Below are 13,788 nucleotides of genomic sequence, written 5' to 3' on the forward strand. Positions count from 1 at the left end.
TTCCACGAACACCCGTGCAAAGGTTCAGAGCCATGATTTGAATTTTTGGGCTTGTTTGTGTTTCAAAAGCAAAGCCACTGAACTGCATCTTGAAAAACATACTCCAGCGCAGGCTTCCTCCAAACACAGCCAAGGTTTGATCAAAAGGTTCTCAGGTCTGCGGCCCTTCTGACAAACCTGATGAATGTTTGCACTTACAAAGTAAACCCCAAACCAAGGGAATTTGCATGGGCTCGCCATGGAGATTTCTTTTTTCCAGCTCTTGCCAAAATCCCATCTCTGCCCTGGGACTTTGGCGGCCAGCGTTCTGCTATTTGTATTGATATACCTGCCAGCAGGCACAAAAAACAAATACCTACACCCAGACAAAAATATCTGACTGTGTTTGTAAAGCCCCAAACAGAAGCCACGTTGTGTTTCGGTTTGATGTCAATGCCTGTCCGTATGGATCAGGTCACGCGGTGTTCGCTTGTCCAAAACACGGAGATAATCCCTTCTGCACAGTGAAATACATTTTAATTACGGAGCAATAAATATGGTGTCTCTTTTTGCTGGTTGCATTTTCTATCAGTGGACAAAAGCTGACATTCGTTTCGCTGATAGCCTGATGTTCCCCCACCGCTGCTGCCGAATTTCCCTTGCCCAAGGAAATTGAAAGGATCAGAGCACATCTGATGTTCCATTAATTTAAAGCGGCTGCCAGGACTTGCATATTGTAGCAGCTTTAAAGTGATTGAATTTGGATTATTTCAAACTCCGCAAAGTCCTGCCTCGCCCGGCTGAGGCATATCGAGTGACAACATAAAATATGAGCCCGGCTGAGGGATATCTGCGAGCACACACGTTCTCCCTGCGCACGCAGCCCTGCAACAGGCGGATCGGAGGCGATGGAACACGCGGCGCTGGGACGGTTGCGGTCGCTCTGCGGCAGCAGCGCAGCGAGGTGGGGACACCTGGCGTCCAGCGCCGAGGGGACACGGGCCGGGGCTGTGCCAGGTGCAGCGCCTTTGGGACTGGCGGCCACGCGGTACCGTGCGTACCTTGTGAAGGGAATGTGGGAATTCAGCTCCAAAGGAAACGTCGGGGCTGCCAAGGCCCGATTAGTCATAAACCCGCAGCATTATCGCCATCCATCACTGCCCTGCTTTCAGTGACCATGCAGAAGGAGAGGCTGCCAGGTGTTGGGGCGGCTGTCAGAGCGCCGGGGCTCCCAAATGCAGGACAGCGCTCGGTGCGCTTTGGTCGAGCCCTGCCCGAAAAACCCGAAAAATCATCTGAATGAATCACAAAACATATGTTACGTTTTGCTGTAAGAGCCATGGAGTTTGTGCAGCGCTCCATTATGGGGACTGCTTGGCTTTTCATGCATTCCTAAATTACCATGTAATCTAAAACCTTGTTTTCAGCTGCTCTATATTGGAAAGTCCCTCGCAATAATCAAGATGATTACAGACTGGTGCGGAGAACAAAACGTGTTTGTGTTATTGCAAATACAAATGCAGTTTATCAGAAATTTTACCTTTTTGAGGGAAAAATAAAGATAATAATAAACTCTTTTTCCCTTGCTGGAAATATTTTAAGCATGGAATTAATTTTGGCTGCTCTGCAACTTAAAAGCACATGGATACTCGGTGTAAAAATATGCTCCTTTCCTGTAGGGACTTGACTCTAATTGGTGTGCCAAAACTATCTCACAGAGATTTCATTGTCTTATCTACTTACATCATCTTAATGCGATTTTATTTTACTTTGTCAAAGTCATATTAATGTAAATGTGTTCTTGATAGCAAACAGAGTTCTTTTTTATGCTAAACGGGATTCAGCTGCCTCCAATAAAACAGCTTGCAATCCATTAGGCTATAACTGTAATATAGTTATTTTGTTTCCCAAATAAAGACTGTGTCAGAAAGCTGTATGAGGATTTTTGTCTTGTTTTTCCACAATAATTGCTTGGGTGGGGTCACATTCTGATCTTTAAATGAATAGTATCGCTTGGAACAAACACTTCATATATCTTTTATCTTCCCCTCGCAATACAGTTCTGAGTTTTCTTTGAAAATGCAAAGCTACTTTTCCAGATAAGTCATCAAAATGTTTCCAAAGTATTTTAACTGCCAGATTAACTATATCTTGAATACAAAGATAGATGGCTTACATTCTTTATGCAGAAATCCTGCCAATGCATAGCAACTAGCTACAAATTAATTTCTTTTGCAACAGAGAAGGAAAAAAAAAAAAAAAAACCTGCTTTGCTATGCAAAGCTCAAAAAGGTAAATAGATATTTAAAAAGAAAATAAGGTTACTCATTCTGAAAGGGTAATCTGTAAGCAAAGAACAGAGGATTAAACATACACTTGCTCTCTTTACAGAGTCTGTGTTCCAGCCTTCTCTTAATGTATTCAGCTAATTAAGGATTGCAGTGACCTTGTGGCAGATTTTGAAATCTAGGATATTTTTTTTATTTTATTTTTTTAATGCCGCCTCCCCCACAGAGCTTAATACAATCTGTTTCAGGTCAAAGTCTGTTTATGTCAGCAATGTTCGTACTACACAACTAAAATGTTTTAATGCATTTATCAACTGGAAAATATTGCAAACATTTCATTTCCTTTGATACAGACACAAAAAACCCTCTGCCTTCATTGCAAATTCTTGTTCGTATGAATCACTCTGAGTAATATTTGCTTTAACTTTCGTGTGGTTCTACAAACAGCCTTTATATGGCTGGACTTCAAAGCTGGTAGAAATAAAGGTTAGAAATGTGATAGGAGCAATCTATTATTAGGCATGAAACATTAAACCACTTTTAGTTATAAGCCTTAAAACCTGAATAATCTGGGTTTGTAACTTGCTGCATATTTATTGTGCTTGTAGTTACTTCGGTCATGTAGTGTGGAGGGACTGTTTTGAACAGAAATATTTTCCATAGGAGTACGAACCACAATTGGGTTTAATTTTTCCTAATATTTAATTTAGAGAAACTGCAGTATTATAACAGACTTCTCAGATGTCAGAGCTGAAATAGCCTGCTCGCTGTTTCTTGCAGTGTAAAATTAATCTCTTGCAGCACGCTGACCCGAAAGGCAGGTTTTAGGAAAATAGGCATGGGGTGGGGGAAGGGGGATGGGAAGAAAGATAAAATCTCGTTCTTCAAATAGCAGGGAGGAAAAACATAACACAGAGGAATGTCACAGCCTGCCACTGACATCAAATGACAAAAAATGACTCAAATGCATGCGTGTGTGAGAAGTTTCTTTGGCCAAAAAAAAAAAAAAACAACAACCACCGATGAGCTTTCTCTGTAGCTGCCTACCCAGCTGGAATGTTAATTGTTAAAATCCACGCTGTGGCATTTCTTGTAAGCAAGAGTTGTGGCCGATGCACATCATGTTTGCCTCTTCCCTCCCCTTTGTATATTTGCAGCACAAGGAACGTAGTGCTGCTCTGAAGGGAGTCAGATGGCGCAGGCAGATTTCTATAGGTTTGGGGAACTTAAAGTGCTCAGCTCACAGAAGTGGGTAGGAACAAAATTCCACATCGGTAACATTTTGTTCTTGATTACATTTGTGTACTAATACTGTAGATTAAAAATAAGTCCAACAGTGAAAAACATGGAACAGTTCAAGCCAAACAGGTCAGCCAGAAATAAACTATCATTTGAAATTCAGAATGTAAAATCCTCATGAGCCTGGGAAAACACAAGGGCCTGGGCCTGGCCCTGCCAGAGTCGGTGGGAATTTTACTGTCAGTAACATGAGCATCATTCTTTTTCTGTGTTGGTTTCTCCAGGTCCTGCAGTGCTCATTGCAGCACCCACTGGTATTGGAGGTGCCCTGTGCAGCAGTAGTGGGGCATTCCCACAGCCTGGAAACAAGCTGCAGCTCTCATCACCACCAACATCTCAGCCACGTGAGAAACAGGCCCAAGACATCATGCAAAGTGAGTGGTAGATATTAAGTGTGTGCACAGGGAAAGCAGTGTACCCAAGCTCCCTCATTTTCCCATCAGGGTCACAGGTTTTTGAAGGATTTGGTGGCTTCCTTCACAGCTGTTTGTGGGGTGGTCCATGGGGGAAGCAAGGGCAAGAGCCTGGGCATCACCTGTGCTGGGAGCAAAGGAGAGGACTCTGCACCTGTAGAGCGATGGACCAAGGGCCCCCATGGTAACAGCCTCTGGAGGGACCACAACAGTTACCTACTGTGCAGGGCTGGCAGTGGTGCACTCAGAGGCCATTTGCTATTTATATTTTGGTCAGTGACAGGACCGGGCTACACCTACATATCTTATTCATGTAAAAAAAGCATCAACAACACTGCAGTCTCCACCTTTCCTTCTCCCATGCTTCTCCAGTACTCCTGGTCCTGAGCCAGCCTGGTTTAATAGGTTACACTGCAAACACTGGGACCGTGGTACTTTGCAAGGTTGCACATTCACAGGAAGCATATGTGCACAAAGCCGTAACGGTTGCAGACTAAGGAGCAACAGCCCTGGCAAGCAACTGTGAGAGATGTTGATATTGCTGGGGAAGGTGAAGACGTAATTGAAACCGTGTATTTTGGGGGCACGCAGGACTAAACGAGGAGATAGTTTCTGAGCAACAAATATTGGTAATTCGCTTGTCCTGGTCTTACAGACTTTTAATTTGCTCTACAAATTTGGTTAGTTGGAGAACATGTAAACACCAAGAACAGTACGTGGCGATCCATTAAACATTAACTTACTGTAGACTTAAAAAAAAAAAAAACGCAAAAAAACTCTCTTATGATATTAAAACCATAAGGGGAAGAGATGCCAGGCTGGTGAATGAAGCCAGCTGACTGCTGAGAAGAGGCTATGGTTTTGCTCTATAGCTTTGCCGTTTTCCGTAATCTGAGTCACTGAGATATTTTTAGGCACAGTAACAACTTCCATGGTCAAGTAATTTTTCACTTGAATTTTCCTCAAATAATGCTGTCCTCCTGGCCTCCAAATTCCTTTATTCAGCAAGGCAACATGCTGCCCTCCACGCCCCGAGGAAGAAGGGGATCCATGGAGGGCTCTGATGATTTGGAACACATGGTGGAATGAGATAGATCTCAGCATCAGATTGGCAGGATATTTCCCTTTCTTCAAAGGTCTCCAAACCTAGCAAGCTTTTCTTTGATATCCTTCCAAATGGATTTATCAGCATTGGGGCATACATTTGTTTAGATTGTTCCTGTAGGGTGGGACTTTCAAAGGAGGAAAAGAGTGCCAAGTGCCAAATTCTCACCAAGTTCTCCATAAAGATTTCCTTAGTTTCCTTTGAAAATCCAAGCTGTGCTCCCCATCACTCTGTGCATCTCTGCTGGAAAGCTGCCCATGGTACTCTATGCAGTGTGGGCATAATGGATACAGGAATTGTGACATTTGAAAACACAGGAGGAAGAGCTGGCTCTAGAAAGAGGAAATGCATGAAAACGTAGAGGTTGGATAGGAAACAAGGAGGGAAGTGGAGACCAAATTCCCTGGACCCATCGTGTTTCTTTTTTTATCCTCCTTCTGTTTATTATTTTTCTCGTGTTTTCTGCTCTCAGTGCCTCCCTAGTGCATTTTCTCTTCTGTCATTAAGCCTATGCTATCTTTTAGAACCACCATTGTGATACTCACGATGCCATAAAAACAACAAAAAAGGGAACAGAGGCAGAAGATAGCAGGAACTAATCCACTGGGATAGTTGGTTGTTTTTTTTAGTGACCTACAGTATGAGGCCAGAGCATCAAGCCACAAAGATGTCTGCTAGTTGACAGGCCTGATTCTGCCCGATTCTGCTGTTGTTTTACTTTGATTTCACTGTCCATACAGTGCAGCTGAGCATGGCCATACTCCTGGCACTTCTGAACATGGTACTGCAGGTGTGCTTCTTCCCCTTTGGAGACACTACCTGAGAGTGGGGTATTTCCCAGATGCGTCTAAAGGAAGAGGTGAGTGTACATTGTGTATTGAGAGTATGGAGAGAATCTCATCTCCAGAGCAAACTTGAGTCATGCTCTGGGTTTGAGGTGCATTGGACCAGGTGGAGGTGACATGATGGTGCCAGGCATAAGTCTAGTCCTCTTCTGCGCCCCTACAGAGAAAATGATGCCCACTGTGTTAGGGGGAGGCTGCAGGGAGGTTAGAGATTTGGCAACTGGCCATTCTGTGTACTTTTCATAAAGTGGTAGCTAGGGCTTCATTAAATTTAATGTACTACCTCAGAAGAAAGAAAGAGATGTATAGGGGTCAGTATGGAAACATCTGGACTAGTAGGTACCAAATAACACACACTGATAGCCAACCAAGGCTGCCAGAGCTACTTGTCCTCCTGCCCTGGGGAAAGGGCCTGCTGAGGGCTGCCTGGAATTTTTATTTTGTGGCTAAGGAGATACAGAGGCGACTTTGGATATGTTGTAGGTGTGTTAATGATTTGTGAGCTACAGCGGGATTCATGGGTACTCCTGTTTGTTCACAGACTGAGAAGATCCATGTTCTTTAACAGCACATTTCCAGTCGTGCATCTTGCTGCCTTTTAAAACAGTTGGTACCTAGAGATTGCTGAAAGCCATCGTGTGCCTTAAATCTGCTTCGTCCTGACTGCCTCTTGGTTTCCAGAGAGAATTTAAGATGTTGATTTTGTCCCCACATCCCCATGGGTTGGTCTTGGCAAATAAAAGTAGTTTCAGGTTGGCCTTTGTCATGTGCTCCAAGGATTAGACGTTGACTCCCTGATTCAGAGGGGCTGCGCAGAGACCTGCCTGGTGCTTTTGAGAGGGGAGGGGGAATGCTGGGGCAGCAGCGCAGGGGCCTGCGTTCCTCATGGAGAGCGAGGGGGCAAAAGGGGCACCATGGGGGCAGCTCTAAGAGAGTCCCCAGCTTTCCACCAGGGATGCTGGGCAGGGCCACATGTGGCCTGGGAGGTCCTCAGAACTTGGCACAGGATTTGTGTTTTGGAAGGCACTTTGTTAGGCACCCCTCAGGTGTAAGATCTTGGAAATCAGTTTTCTCTTGATTTATTTCAAACATGCAACTACCAAGAATAATAGACAGGGAGATAATGTGTTTTGAAGTTCTACTGAAACATGCAAGTCCGAAAGGCCCTTTGCCACGTGAAATCAAATCAGCATTGCAAATCTCTCTGAACATGGCATGCTGGCACTGGTCTCCAGATTGCATGTAGCGCATTTGCGGTTTGATGGTCTTCATTCAAAATGTTGGCTGAAGAATTTTTATCTTCCGATTTATTTTTACAGTTTATGGTCGAAAGATTTTAGTTCTGGGCAGTCCTTCCCATGGCTTTTAGCAGTGACACTTGCCATTGTGTTTCACATAATTAAACAGCCAACAATACTTAATGAAGAAATAAATAACATCAATAAAGTAGTAAATAATTATATGCAGGCAAACACCAAAGACATTATCCATCAGGCAACAGCTGTGAGCATTAGTTTTGATTAATCAATAATGTTATACAATAGGAGGAGGAATGCTGGCCAGACCTCTGGGGGAATCACCTACGCTTTTCTGAACAGCGAGCTTTGTTATTTTAAGCAGAACTTTCAGCAGAATCCTTAATTAAATGTAACAGTCAAGAGCTCCTCCATCAGCAATATACCCCACTTTTCAAAGCACACCGAGCAGCAGAAGTTTAACCAAGACTGAATTGAGGCCTTGCCTGGTAGCTGAGAGAGATCTGTTGATGGGCTTGTGTCAGGGGAGATGCTCATGGCACCGCTGTGATGACGGAATGCGCTGCCTGGCGGAGAGTGCTGCGTGGCTCCGGGCGAGCTGCCCAGCAGAGGAGCACCTCTACTGCCTGTGAGAATGAGTGGGTGCTACTGCTGCTTCCTAAAGGCAGGGCCTTCCTCCCCTGGGCACAGCTGGCCACTACGGAGTCCTCATCCCAGGTTGGGTGCATACTGAGAGCAAGCATGCATTCAATATTTTCTTTCAAAATGTAAATAGGGGTGAAATTTTGCACCCAAGCTGCTCCATTGGAACTAAGAATGGATGGGTTCCTTCTGAAGTCAGAAAATCGTAGAATCATAAAAGTCTGGTTCATCTTTGGCCAGGCCTACTGCACCACACTTGCAGGGGAAATGGATGTCCTTCTGGGCACGTTCCTCCTCCCAAGCCTCCAGCACCGAGCCCATCAGTTCTACAGCACCGCTGGCTCAGCACACAGCACCGAGAGTTTTGCTTAGAGGTTCCAATCCCACCAGTCAGTACTGTGACTTTTTTTCCTCCCTTTAAACAAACGAAGAGTTTAAAAAAAGGCAAACCTTTCAGAAAGACTGATCAAGGCATTAGATCTCAGCACAGATAACAGGCACAAGATTTTATCTCCCTTAACCCATAAAAAAGAAAAAGAAGAGAAGGGACAGGAAGGATTTCTGGCGTGTCAGGGGCACATTTCCTGAGCCCGTGCTCACATCTTGTTGGCCTTTTCCTTATGAAGCCGATCGCAGATTTCTTCTTGGCATCTGAATAAACAACAGGACCGCACTGCTCCCACTGTAAATCAAGCAGTGGCAATACCTTCCACCAGCAGAAAGGCGAGCAGGAACAAATGAGAACAAGGCAAAGGGCTTTGGCTGGTTTGGAAGCAGTGAAAGAACCCAGTGTGCGAACCCACCTCTGAAGGGTTACTGTAATTCTGTGCAATGGCAGAAGCACCTACAGATTTCCTGAGCATGAGGCACGTGGAGCAGCTGAGCTAGGAGCGGCACGTTTATGAGAGGTGAGGAGAGTGGAAGCCCTCAGCTCTTGCTTGAGAAACGGAGGTACACAGAAGACAACAGAGAAAGCATCTGCTCCACTGATATACCAAAACACTTCACAAACTTAAATCTTGGAGCCTCATTTGCAAAACCAAATCAGAGGGAGGAGCAGGAAAATCTTTTTTTTTTTTTTTCACGATAATTGCTGATAGCAAAACAAAACCCAAAGGGCTTCCTTACCCACTTCTAGGCGTGCAGGCACTAATAAACTTCTGTGATAACATTAATATTCCTGATAGTCTCTGTGGGCTCATTCTCCCTACTAGAATCTCATTACAGCCTCTGAACCTGAAGTAAATTTGAGGGCGTTTAGAAGGTGTAGCCTTTAAATGGTGGTGTTGCTGCCATTCACAGCACATCTCATTGCAGCTCGTGATGGTTTCTGAGGAGTCCAACAGCAGGGGCTCAGAAGCCCAAGCACAGGTCAGAGCCCACAGTTCAGAGCTCTGTGCTGCACACTGCAAGAACAGCAGCTCTGGGCTCCTCAAGGTCCCCAAGACCCAGCTGTGCCAACTAGCCACAGGTCCCCTGAGAACGCACTGGATTTGCTGTAAGGGGATTAATAAACTTGGTTGTTCTGGAAAAACTAGCAATGTTAGCATGGATACCCTACATGTCCCTTGTCAAAGCATCTGTATTTGTGGTAGTGCTGGCTACAGTTCTGGGTCTGTCTTCTTCAATAAACATGAATCCAGTTTGATCACATACAAATGATGTAAGTGAAATGAAGGGAAAAGTGCTCGTGGTTCCCCTTAAAGACCAGAAAAGATAAGATATGATTAGGGATATCCTCCTTCACCAGTGAAATTTATTGGGCTTACTTGTCTCAGTGTTGTGCAGAGCCTGTTTAGTTGAACACCCCCCACAGTACCTCTTGCACATCCAGAGGCACAGGTCACACAGATACATTTCTCTGTGGACAGCAGGGCTGTTGGGGATGGATCTAATGTATTTCCTGCAAGATAAAACCTCAGCTCCATGGTTTTGAATAACGAATACAGTGTAGGTAGCCGACCAAATCCATGGCATTTCCTTTCCCTGTAAGACAGGAAAGCATATCAATATGCCAAAGGTATTTTTTGTCTTTGTTTCTTTTTTCCCAAGCTTTTGGTTAAATTCTTTCATAGTTCTCCCCCACTGGCTTCAGGGACAGTATTTATGGCAGGTACTAATTTGTTCAAAGAGAGATACTTAAAAAACACGCTGAAAGTGAAAGCTGTAAGATATGGATCTCTCTCCAGAAAAGCAATGCATTAATAACAGATAATGCATACTGACCTGACTTCAAAACAAATTCTTTTTCCTATAGGTCGAACATTAAGTGCCTTATTTTTTTTTCTTAATTGGAAGAAAGCCTGTGCAGGCTTTTTTTACAAGCAGACAAAATTTGCATCTCATGAATGGCATCAGATCAGAAGAGAAGGAGGTTGCACTCAAGTAACTCTGCAGTCCTGTGACAGCCCTCTGCAGCTCCCCCAGGGCCATAACACCACTGCGCATCGCTGCCAAAGACTGCACTTCCATTCTGGGCATGGAGGGCAGAAGTTTTTGGAGGAATGCAATTTTCAGAGCCCTTTCTATCCAAAAGCTAGATAAAGCACCTCTCAAAACCATCACTCAAATATGAACGTACACATTTTCCCGTGAATTTTCAGTAGAACTCTTTTCTGATGATTTCCAAAATAAGTTCGATTTTGCACAGTACCTTTTCGGTATGTAGCATTGCCTTCTCGGTATTACAGCCAAGCTTCCTTTTAAAGGCATATGCATGAGATTATGCAATCCTAGTATTCTGGATACCCAGAGCAATTAAAATAAATCAGAGTAGGTATAATGAAGATGAGCCAAAGCATCTGTTTCTCAAGAGGATTTGAAAAAAAAAAAAGATCTCATCCCCCGAGGCCTGGATCCATCACAGTTAGACCTCGGGGATGCTTGTACTTCAACAATGCATGCAGGGCTCACTTGAGCAGAGAAGGGAGGAGCAGGAGGTAAAGACTCTGGTATGGCAGATAGCTGCGCTCTTGGGAAGCCATGGTTGAATAACCCAGCATGTTATCTGCGAGGCTGCTGGGCACTGCGCAAAGCAAAGATGTCCTGGAAGTAACTTCACTATCAAAGGAGGGCAGGAAGATGTGAGCCTGAGGTATCCCTCACCTGGGTTGGGCCGTGGTCTCCCTGCCCAGCTCCCCCAGCACTGGCGGCTGCCCGTCCGTTGCAGCGTGGCAATTCATTAAAACCAAAGGCAGAGGACACGCCGTGCTGGCAGAGGCATGCTGAGTGGAAGGAGGTCAGCTCACGTATTGAGATCGATGTAGGTCTGGCACACTGAGAGCCACAACTTGCTTGGGCTGCTGTGGGCAAACGCAGGCTGGCATTCTCTGGACAGTATTTACAACGGCAGCTCCCCCATGTGAGGACGTGTGTGTGTATAGGCTGTTTTCATTGAAAGCAGCCGAGGTAAATGATCTGACAGGAGATGGATGTGGGATGTGTGCGCATGACCCGTGCAGCATTATGAAGCACAGCACATCTGAAGCCCTTGCACACAACATTCCTTTCCGAGCTTTACGATTAAAAAATAAACAGTTGGGTTGCACAGAGGACCGTTTCCACTGGAGAAATGCTACTCATGATAAAGGCAGCTTTGCAGGCAGATGGACTGGCACCTTGCTGCAGGACCGCAGTGAGGAAGGGCAACTGGGATGAGCACCGAGGTGTCCAGCCCTGGGACAGATGAACTCTGTGGCCCGGCTGTGCCTCCATTACACAGGCAGAAGGCTGCCACAAGCCAGGGTCCATCAGATCAGAGAGAGTGCTCTGTCACCGCGCTCCTCAGGCTGCGAGCAGAGTGATGGCACTGTGGTGACGCAGCCCGCTTGTGTGTGTGTGCATTACACACGTGTAATGTCATTAGGGTGATAACATGGCTGTTTCTGTTAGCTCAGTGGTATTAATAAGGTACAACAGAGTTATTTGACACCGTTTGCAATCCCACGTGCATTTTCATATTGCCTTCAGATGTAATTCAGGGACTTGATTTGTATGAGTTATGGCTCTGATGTCACTTGTATTCTTGCTGTAATAGGTCCCTCCGGAGCCAAATTCATCAGACTCAATTAATGACATCTGAGAGGTGCATCTCGGCCAGCAGCTGGGCACGCACCTCAGCACTGCACCAGGCACCCCAGCCCTGCTCTGTGCAGAGCTGGCCCTGAGCAGCCCCACTGCTCACTGTGCCCACAGCCGCTGCAAAGCCCGGCAGGGAGAGCCCTGAGTGGCAAACACTGAGCTGGAATACAGCAAATGCTGCTGCCTGCCCTGGCCCCAGTGCATGCAAACATGAATTTTGAGATTGGATCACAGTTGGGTTCCGTTCCAAGTATGAAAACGGATTTAGAAGACTAGATGCTTCACATCTCAAAGCATTCTTAGCCACAAGTATTTTTAATTGTAAGGCACGAAAATGAAGTTATTTAATTGAATTGATGCTTTAAATGCTTTGGGGTTCGACTCTGTTGATTAGGAGCATTCTTATTTTGGTTTTTATGTATTCATTTCCAGCCTCTGCTCTGTCCGATCCCGATCCCGTTTTCTCTGTAACCCACGATGTGCTGCCATGGGTGCAGCATTACGGCTGCTCACTGACCCTGCGAGCCGGGTGCCTTCATCCCTCTCCCCACTGAAAACAGCCCTTATGAGAAGCTTCAGTACAAGGTATGTTCCAAGGGGAGAGCAGAAACACGAAGGCATTTTACACATTTCTTTTGGCTGGAGAAAAGTTACAAAATATGCATATGAAGTTACCCAGTGCCCGCGGGACAAAATCCAACTTTTGATTATATGCGGAATTTCAACTTCTGCTATAAACAAGGCAAGGATTTAGTTTATTTCGGCTCGGGGAGGGGCGAAACTCGCGTAGAGCCGATGGCAGAGCGGTGAGGGAGGCGGTGCCGCCCCGCAGTGTGCGACCGCCGCGGTAGCGCCGCAACGTCCCGGCGCGTGGCTGTCAGCCGCGGTCTGGGGCAGGAGCGGAGGGATTGGGGTGCGAGATGGCAACTGCCGCCGGCGTGCGTGCTGTGGGAAGGAGCGGCCCTACCCACACAGATAGCGCAGACGAACAAACAGAAGCTCGCGCGTGCCCACCACACCGGCGCCCCGCGGGTCCCGCACCGCACACCCGTGTGGCCCCGCGGTGCCGCCCCGCCCCGCCCCGCACTTGTTGCTGCCCCGCGCGGTGCTGACGTCACCGCTGCCGTCATTACGGGGCACTGGATTATTTATTTATTTACCCATTCATTTATTCACCCCACTTATTTATTTATTTATTTATTTGCGTCTTACTCCCCCCCATCCCTCCCGTCCCCTCGGCGTTTTGCGGCGTTGAGGCCGGGGCGGCTCCGAACCCCCCGCGATGTTCCCCGCTTTTTTGCCGCGTCCCCTCCCGGCGCGGGAGCATCACCGCGCGGGTGTTTATATAACCGCCCCCCGCCGCCGCCCTCCCGGGACCCCGCGCATCCCGCGCCGGGGGGCTGGGGGGGAGCTGGGCGGCGGGAGGGAGAGCGCACAGCCCGGTCCCGCACCCCGCGCCCGGAGCGGGCCGCCCCGCCGGGCCGAGCAGCGCCCCTCGCGCCGCAGGAAATGGGCTTTATATTAGACATATACGCGCAGGTCCTGTCAGATCCGCAGCGCTCCCGCCCGTCCTTTCGGGCCCCCAAAAATCGGGGGACGCCGCCGTCGCCCCTCTCTCCGCGCAGCCGCCCCTCCGCCGCCCCCCCGCGCCTCGCCGCCGCCCCCCCGCATTTTTGTCGGCGCGGAGCCGGGCGGCGGGGGCCGGGCGGCGCGGGGCGGCGGCGCCGGCGGGGCGCGGCGGGGCGGCGGAGGGGCGGCGGGGCGGGGGGCGCGCGGCGGGGGGGCGGCGCGGGGCGCGCGGCGGGGCGGGGGGCGGCGGCGGCGGCGGGGCGGCGCGGGGGCGGCGGCGACGGGGGGCGGCGGGCGGCGGGGCCGGCTTCG

At 47.6% G+C, this 13,788-nt stretch overlaps 1 long non-coding RNA gene across 1 annotated transcript in view; it reads left to right on the top strand.

Annotated features, from left to right (window-relative positions):
• LOC116226903 (uncharacterized) overlaps positions 1–7,459 on the top strand; it is a 29,252-nt gene extending 21,793 nt beyond the window's left edge. The window contains exons 5-7 of the long non-coding RNA XR_016468701.1: positions 3,791–3,940; positions 5,825–5,943; positions 6,471–7,459. This is a non-coding gene — a long non-coding RNA (uncharacterized LOC116226903). The remainder of the gene's footprint in view (positions 1–3,790; positions 3,941–5,824; positions 5,944–6,470) is intronic.
• The last annotated feature ends 6,329 nt before the right edge of the window (positions 7,460–13,788 follow it).

Source organism: Phasianus colchicus, chromosome 8 (genome assembly GCF_987193195.1).
Source record: "Phasianus colchicus chromosome 8, bPhaCol1.hap1.1, whole genome shotgun sequence".
Taxonomy (NCBI): domain Eukaryota; kingdom Metazoa; phylum Chordata; class Aves; order Galliformes; family Phasianidae; genus Phasianus; species Phasianus colchicus.